This window comes from Nymphalis io, chromosome 26, assembly GCF_905147045.1.
Source record: "Nymphalis io chromosome 26, ilAglIoxx1.1, whole genome shotgun sequence".
Lineage (NCBI taxonomy): Eukaryota > Metazoa > Arthropoda > Insecta > Lepidoptera > Nymphalidae > Nymphalis > Nymphalis io.
This window is the reverse complement of record NC_065913.1, coordinates 9,627,501-9,636,860: the sequence shown is the minus strand read 5'-3', so window position 1 is coordinate 9,636,860 and position 9,360 is coordinate 9,627,501. Positions and strand designations below refer to the sequence as shown.

The 9,360-nt window shown below is 35.1% G+C and overlaps 1 non-coding gene across 1 annotated transcript; it reads right to left on the bottom strand.

The window, feature by feature from the left end:
- Positions 1–524: 524 nt before the first annotated feature.
- Positions 525–2,427, bottom strand: LOC126778654 (small subunit ribosomal RNA). Its single transcript, XR_007670201.1, has one exon. It is a non-coding gene; the product is annotated as a small subunit ribosomal RNA (ribosomal RNA).
- Positions 2,428–9,360: the final 6,933 nt, after the last annotated feature.

Sequence of the window (9,360 nt, the reverse complement as noted above, 5' to 3'; positions counted from 1 at the left end):
CTTCGATGTTCGTTAGCTAGCGTTCTCGCTAGTTACGTTCGCCGCGTACATACGACGTCCACATTCGAATTGAAAGTACACGATTACATACGTCTTACGACGATCGTTATATTCGTATCTCTTTTTATAATACTACGTTTTAATATATATACGTATATCGATTCGATGACGACGCTTCAGCGATACGTATTGTATTTATATATTTTTTTGCGAATATCGTTATTTTCATACGTGATGATACTAACGTCGAAGGCGATGACGACTCGTATATCAACGAACGCCTAGACGAAGACGACGTAGTCGTCGTCGTCGTCGGAGAAACGATAATGCGATCCACCGATCGAATTCGCATTTTTTCGTATTATGATTCTTTTTGGTTGTTGTTATTGTTATTGTTTTATTATATCGTCTTATATCGGCACTCTCATTGCTCTTTCGTGCTGCACTGTTTATCTCGCTCGTATACAGAGAAGAGCTCGATCCGCACAGAGACGAAACAGAATTCGAGATAGATAAACGTACGTTAATGATCCTTCCGCAGGTTCCCCTACGGAAACCTTGTTACGACTTTTACTTCCTCTAAATGATCAAGTTTGGTCAACTTCCCAGCAACGCCGACGGCCGTGAAGCCACCGCGTGTCGGTCCGAAGACCTCACTAAATCATTCAATCGGTAGTAGCGACGGGCGGTGTGTACAAAGGGCAGGGACGTAATCAACGCGAGCTTATGACTCGCGCTTACTAGGAATTCCTCGTTTATGGGGGATAATTGCAAACCCCAATCCCCAGCACGAAGGAGTTTCAACGGGTTGCCCGGGCCTCTAGGCCAGGGAGAACATGCTGATTCCTTCAGTGTAGCGCGCGTGCGGCCCAGGACATCTAAGGGCATCACAGACCTGTTATTGCTCAATCTCGTGCGGCTCGAAGCCGCCGGTCCCTCTAAGAAGAATTTTAATACGCCGCCAGTGAGTTGCTCGACCGAAATCGGGCACACCTAAATGACGACGCCTATTTAGCAGGCTAGAGTCTCGTTCGTTACCGGAATTAACCAGACAAATCGCTCCACCAACTAAGAACGGCCATGCACCACCACCCACCGAATCAAGAAAGAGCTATTAATCTGTCAATCCTTCCGGTGTCCGGGCCTGGTGAGATTTCCCGTGTTGAGTCAAATTAAGCCGCAGGCTCCACTCCTGGTGGTGCCCTTCCGTCAATTCCTTTAAGTTTCAGCTTTGCAACCATACTCCCCCCGGAGTCCAAAATCTTTGGTTTCCCGGAAGCTGCCCGCCGAGCCATTGTAGTAACGTCGGCGGATCGCTAGATGACATATTTACGGTTAGAACTAGGGCGGTATCTAATCGCCTTCGAACCTCTAACTTTCGTTCTTGATTGATGAAAACACCTTTGGCAAATGCTTTCGCTGATGTTCGTCTTGCGACGATCCAAGAATTTCACCTCTAACGTCGCAATACGAATGCCCCCAGTTATCCCTATTAATCATTACCTCGGAGTTCTGAAAACCAACAAAATAGAACCGAGATCATATTCTATTATTCCATGCACGAAATATTCAAGCGGCATTTTGAGCCCGCTTTGAGCACTCTAATTTGTTCAAAGTAAAATTGTCGGCCCACCTCGACACTCACCGAAGAGCACCGCGATAGGATTTTGATATTGAACCGGCGTTTTACCGCCGGCTCACCGACGATATGCTCCGCAAACGTGTCAGTATCACCGCGGATGCGGTGCACCGACAGCGCGGCGCACAAATGCAACTACGAGCTTTTTAACCGCAACAATTTTAGTATACGCTATTGGAGCTGGAATTACCGCGGCTGCTGGCACCAGACTTGCCCTCCAATTGTTCCTCGTTAAAATATTTAAAGTGTACTCATTCCGATTACGAGGCCTCGAAAGAGTCCCGTATCGTTATTTTTCGTCACTACCTCCCCGTGCCGGGAGTGGGTAATTTGCGCGCCTGCTGCCTTCCTTGGATGTGGTAGCCGTTTCTCAGGCTCCCTCTCCGGAATCGAACCCTGATTCCCCGTTACCCGTGACAACCATGGTAGTCGCAGAAACTACCATCGAAAGTTGATAAGGCAGACATTTGAAAGATGCGTCGCCGGTACTGGACCATGCGATCGGCAAAAGTTATCCAGATTCATCAAAATTAACGACTTCGGACGAGACGCCCTCCGTCGATTGGTTTTGATCTAATAAAAGCACTCATCCCATCACTGGTCAGAGTTCTGATTGCATGTATTAGCTCTAGAATTACCACAGTTATCCAAGTAACTGAGTAAGATCTAAGGAACCAAAACTGATATATTGAGCCATTCGCGGTATCGCCTTAATACGGCTTGCACTGAGACATGCATGGCTTAATCTTTGAGACAAGCATATAACTACTGGCAGGATCAACCAGGGAGCTAACATAGATTATTCTCGACGACGACGACGACACGTCCGTGCGTGCTTGCGCGAACGCGACACCTTCGCCGTAAGTTTCTCTCTCATTTAACTCGATTCTCGTTTCTAGCAACGACGACGACGACGACGTTGTCTTCGTTCGTCGTCGCTTCGAAACGAGGTTCGTCGTACCGTATCGATTCGATCGCGTTAGACGCGATAGACTCTTACGGTTGACTTTTTTCATTCATTATCATAATAAATAATGATAAATAACCGACGACATCGAAGTAGCCCGAGAAGAGCACGACGACGACGACGACGATTCGTCTTCTAAGATGACACTCGACGGTCACGAATATGAATATTCGAAACGAGATCGTTCATTTTAGAAACACTTCCGTACACGATGTGCACGTATGTTATTGTTCAACGGATATATGTGTCGTGAAACATTCGGATCGACGCCCGGTGTTTGAGTGTTCGTACCGATACTCGGGTTATGTATTTTTCGTACATGATAGTTTTTGTTAATATAAAGAGTTTTAGGAACGACCGTTTCGCATACATTTCTATATGCATTAAACGAACGTACTGAATCTTTTAAAAACTCCGTCTGCCGCGTTTATCTCCGAAGACATCGTCATCGCACCACACATCGGGGTCCACAATAAATCTACACGAGAACGTCATACGTTATCATGTCGATGAATTTGTAGAGAGAGGAGCGATGACGACGCCGGAGTCGCTTTAGAAAGAGCAACTTACGTACGTCCGTCGGTCGGCACAGTTATAGAACGAAAAGTATATTTCTCCACATTATTTGTATAATATATTATTATTGTAAAACGACAACGCCGCGACGAGCTTACGACGACGACGACCGCGGCAGCAGCAATACATTATAATATAATACAATACTAGAAGAAAACAACTTTTCGATAGAGTCTTATCTTCAACGGTTGCGACGCGTCTCACGAAATAATATTTTCATATATATCGTTCGACGTTCGAACCGAACGTACTCTATGTATATGCCGGACGATGAATATGACATTCGGCGCTTCATAACGGCGGATGTATTTTTTTCGAATATTTTTATATTTAATGTTTTATATATAATATCAACCCCCTCCCCGTCGCAAGGAATAAAACAAAGAACTCCCCCCCAACCCCCTAACCTCCCACCCCCACCCCCGAAAAATTAACGCGGTACGTTCGTGTATTGTGGAATCGAAGTTTATATTTTACGACGATAACATACTTTATTTTTCTGAAATATTTTAAAATAACATTAGAATCGAACACGATAACGATATCCGAGTGATTTCATTCGATCACTAAATTTGAACTATAACAGAACGATAATAAAATATCTTTGAAATGTGAAAAAAATAACGCGGTACGTTCGTGTATTGTGGAATCGAAGTTTACATTTTACGACGATAACATACTTCATTTTTCTGAAATATTTTAAAATAACATTAGAATCGAACACGATAACGATATCCGAGTGATTTCATTCGATCACTAAATTTGAACTATAACAGAACGATAATATAACATCTTTGAAATGTGAAAAAATTAATGCGGTAAGTTCGTGTATTGTGGAATCGAAGTTTACATTTTACGACGATAACATACTTTATTTATCTGAAACATTTTAAAATGACACTAGATTCGATCATTGCATTTGAACTATAACAGAAAGATAATATAATATCCTTCAAATGTGAAAAAATTAACGCGGTACGTTCGTGTATTGTGGAATCGAAGTTTACATTTTACGACGATATCATACTTTATTTATCTGAAATATTTTAAAATAACACTAGAATCGAACACGATAACGATATCCGAGTGATTTCATTCGATCATTGCATTTGAACTATAACAGAACGATAATAAAATATCTTTCAAATGTGAAAAAATTAACGCGGTACGTTCGTGTATTGTGGAATCGTAGTTTACATTTTACGACGATAACATACTTTATTTATCTAAAATATGTTAAAATAACACTAGATTCGATCATTGCATTTGAAATATAACAGAACGATAATATAATATCTTCAAAATGTGAAAAAATTAACGCGGTACGTTCGTGTATTGTGGAATCGAAGTTTACATTTTACGATGATAACATACTTTATTTATCTAAAATATGTTAAAATAACACTAGATTCGATCATTGCATTTGAACTATAACAGAACGATAATAAAATATCATTGAAATGTGAAAAAAATAACGCGGTACGTTCGTGTATTGTGGAATCGAAGTTTACATTTTACGACGATAACATACTTTAGCGACATCGTTCATGACACGAACTAACCACGAACGTGACACTACAAAATTTACATCTTATAATATCTTTCAAATGTGAAAAAATTAACGCGGTACGTTCGTGTATTGTGGAATCGAAGTTTACATTTTACGACGATAACATACTTTATTTATCTGAAATATTTTAAAATGACACTAGATTCGATCATTGCATTTGAACTATAACAGAAAGATAATATAATATCCTTCAAATGTGAAAAAATTAACGCGGTACGTTCGTGTATTGTGGAATCGAAGTTTACATTTTACGACGATAACATACTTTATTTTTCTGAAATATTTTAAAATAACATTAGAATCGAACACGATAACGATATCCGAGTGATTTCATTCGATCACTAAATTTGAACTATAACAGAACGATAATATAATATCTTCGAAATGTGAAAAAATTAACGCGGTACGTTCGTGTATTGTGGAATCGAAGTTTACATTTTACGACGATAACATACTTTATTTATCTAAAATATGTTAAAATAACACTAGATTCGATCATTGCATTTGAAATATAACAGAACGATAATATAATATCTTCAAAATGTGAAAAAATTAACGCGGTACGTTCGTGTATTGTGGAATCTAAGTTTACATTTTACGACGATAACATAGTTTATTTATCTGAAATATTTTAAAATAACACTAGAATCGAACACGATAACGATATCCGAGTGATTTCATTCGATCACTAAATTTGAACTATAACAGAACGATAATATAATATCTTTGAAATGTGAAAAAATTAACGCGGTACGTTCGTGTATTGTGGAATCGAAGTTTACATTTTACGACGATAACATACTTTATTTTTCTGAAATATTTTAAAATAACATTAGAATCGAACACGATAACGATATCCGAGTGATTTCATTCGATCACTAAATTTGAACTATAACAGAACGATAATATAATATCTTCGAAATGTGAAAAAATTAACGCGGTACGTTCGTGTATTGTGGAATCGAAGTTTACATTTTACGACGATAACATACTTTATTTATCTAAAATATGTTAAAATAACACTAGATTCGATCATTGCATTTGAAATATAACAGAACGATAATATAATATCTTCAAAATGTGAAAAAATTAACGCGGTACGTTCGTGTATTGTGGAATCGAAGTTTACATTTTACGACGATAACATACTTTATTTTTCTGAAATATTTTAAAATAACATTAGAATCGAACACGATAACGATATCCGAGTGATTTCATTCGATCACTAAATTTGAACTATAACAGAACGATAATATAATATCTTCGAAATGTGAAAAAATTAACGCGGTACGTTCGTGTATTGTGGAATCGAAGTTTACATTTTACGACGATAACATACTTTATTTATCTAAAATATGTTAAAATAACACTAGATTCGATCATTGCATTTGAAATATAACAGAACGATAATATAATATCTTCAAAATGTGAAAAAATTAACGCGGTACGTTCGTGTATTGTGGAATCGAAGTTTACATTTTACGACGATAACATACTTTATTTTTCTGAAATATTTTAAAATAACACTAGAATCGAACACGATAACGATATCCGAGTGATTTCATTCGATCACTAAATTTGAACTATAACAGAACGATAATATAATATCTTCGAAATGTGAAAAAATTAACGCGGTACGTTCGTGTATTGTGGAATCGAAGTTTACATTTTACGACGATAACATACTTCATTTTTCTGAAATATTTTAAAATAACATTAGAATCGAACACGATAACGATATCCGAGTGATTTCATTCGATCACTAAATTTGAACTATAACAGAACGATAATATAATATCTTCGAAATGTGAAAAAATTAACGCGGTACGTTCGTGTATTGTGGAATCTAAGTTTACATTTTACGACGATAACATACTTTATTTATCTAAAATATGTTAAAATAACACTAGATTCGATCATTGCATTTGAAATATAACAGAACGATAATATAATATCTTCAAAATGTGAAAAAATTAACGCGGTACGTTCGTGTATTGTGGAATCTAAGTTTACATTTTACGACGATAACATAGTTTATTTATCTGAAATATTTTAAAATAACACTAGAATCGAACACGATAACGATATCCGAGTGATTTCATTCGATCACTAAATTTGAACTATAACAGAACGATAATATAATATCTTCGAAATGTGAAAAAATTAACGCGGTACGTTCGTGTATTGTGGAATCGAAGTTTACATTTTACGACGATATCATACTTTATTTATCTGAAATATTTTAAAATTACACTAGAATCGAACACGATAACGATATCCGAGTGATTTCATTCGATCATTGCATTTGAACTATAACAGAACGATAATAAAATATCTTTCAAATGTGAAAAAATTAACGCGGTACGTTCGTGTATTGTGGAATCGTAGTTTACATTTTACGACGATAACATACTTTATTTATCTAAAATATGTTAAAATAACACTAGATTCGATCATTGCATTTGAAATATAACAGAACGATAATATAATATCTTCAAAATGTGAAAAAATTAACGCGGTACGTTCGTGTATTGTGGAATCGAAGTTTACATTTTACGATGATAACATACTTTATTTATCTAAAATATGTTAAAATAACACTAGATTCGATCATTGCATTTGAACTATAACAGAACGATAATAAAATATCATTGAAATGTGAAAAAAATAACGCGGTACGTTCGTGTATTGTGGAATCGAAGTTTACATTTTACGACGATAACATACTTTATTTATCTAAAATATGTTAAAATAACACTAGATTCGATCATTGCATTTGAAATATAACAGAACGATAATATAATATCTTCAAAATGTGAAAAAATTAACGCGGTACGTTCGTGTATTGTGGAATCTAAGTTTACATTTTACGACGATAACATAGTTTATTTATCTGAAATATTTTAAAATAACACTAGAATCGAACACGATAACGATATCCGAGTGATTTCATTCGATCACTAAATTTGAACTATAACAGAACGATAATATAATATCTTCGAAATGTGAAAAAATTAACGCGGTACGTTCGTGTATTGTGGAATCGAAGTTTACATTTTACGACGATAACATACTTTATTTTTCTGAAATATTTTAAAATAACATTAGAATCGAACACGATAACGATATCCGAGTGATTTCATTCGATCACTAAATTTGAACTATAACAGAACGATAATATAATATCTTTGAAATGTGAAAAAATTAACGCGGTACGTTCGTGTATTGTGGAATCGAAGTTTACATTTTACGACGATAACATACTTTATTTATCTAAAATATGTTAAAATAACACTAGATTCGATCATTGCATTTGAAATATAACAGAACGATAATATAATATCTTCAAAATGTGAAAAAATTAACGCGGTACGTTCGTGTATTGTGGAATCGAAGTTTACATTTTACGACGATAACATACTTTATTTTTCTGAAATATTTTAAAATAACATTAGAATCGAACACGATAACGATATCCGAGTGATTTCATTCGATCACTAAATTTGAACTATAACAGAACGATAATATAATATCTTTGAAATGTGAAAAAATTAACGCGGTACGTTCGTGTATTGTGGAATCGAAGTTTACATTTTACGACGATAACATACTTTATTTATCTAAAATATGTTAAAATAACACTAGATTCGATCATTGCATTTGAAATATAACAGAACGATAATATAATATCTTCAAAATGTGAAAAAATTAACGCGGTACGTTCGTGTATTGTGGAATCGAAGTTTACATTTTACGACGATAACATACTTTATTTTTCTGAAATATTTTAAAATAACACTAGAATCGAACACGATAACGATATCCGAGTGATTTCATTCGATCACTAAATTTGAACTATAACAGAACGATAATATAATATCTTCGAAATGTGAAAAAATTAACGCGGTACGTTCGTGTATTGTGGAATCGAAGTTTACATTTTACGACGATAACATACTTTATTTTTCTGAAATATTTTAAAATAACATTAGAATCGAACACGATAACGATATCCGAGTGATTTCATTCGATCACTAAATTTGAACTATAACAGAACGATAATATAATATCTTCGAAATGTGAAAAAATTAACGCGGTACGTTCGTGTATTGTGGAATCGAAGTTTACATTTTACGACGATAACATACTTTATTTATCTAAAATATGTTAAAATAACACTAGATTCGATCATTGCATTTGAAATATAACAGAACGATAATATAATATCTTCAAAATGTGAAAAAATTAACGCGGTACGTTCGTGTATTGTGGAATCGAAGTTTACATTTTACGACGATAACATACTTTATTTTTCTGAAATATTTTAAAATAACATTAGAATCGAACACGATAACGATATCCGAGTGATTTCATTCGATCACTAAATTTGAACTATAACAGAACGATAATATAATATCTTCGAAATGTGAAAAAATTAACGCGGTACGTTCGTGTATTGTGGAATCGAAGTTTACATTTTACGACGATAACATACTTTATTTATCTAAAATATGTTAAAATAACACTAGATTCGATCATTGCATTTGAAATATAACAGAACGATAATATAATATCTTCAAAATGTGAAAAAATTAACGCGGTACGTTC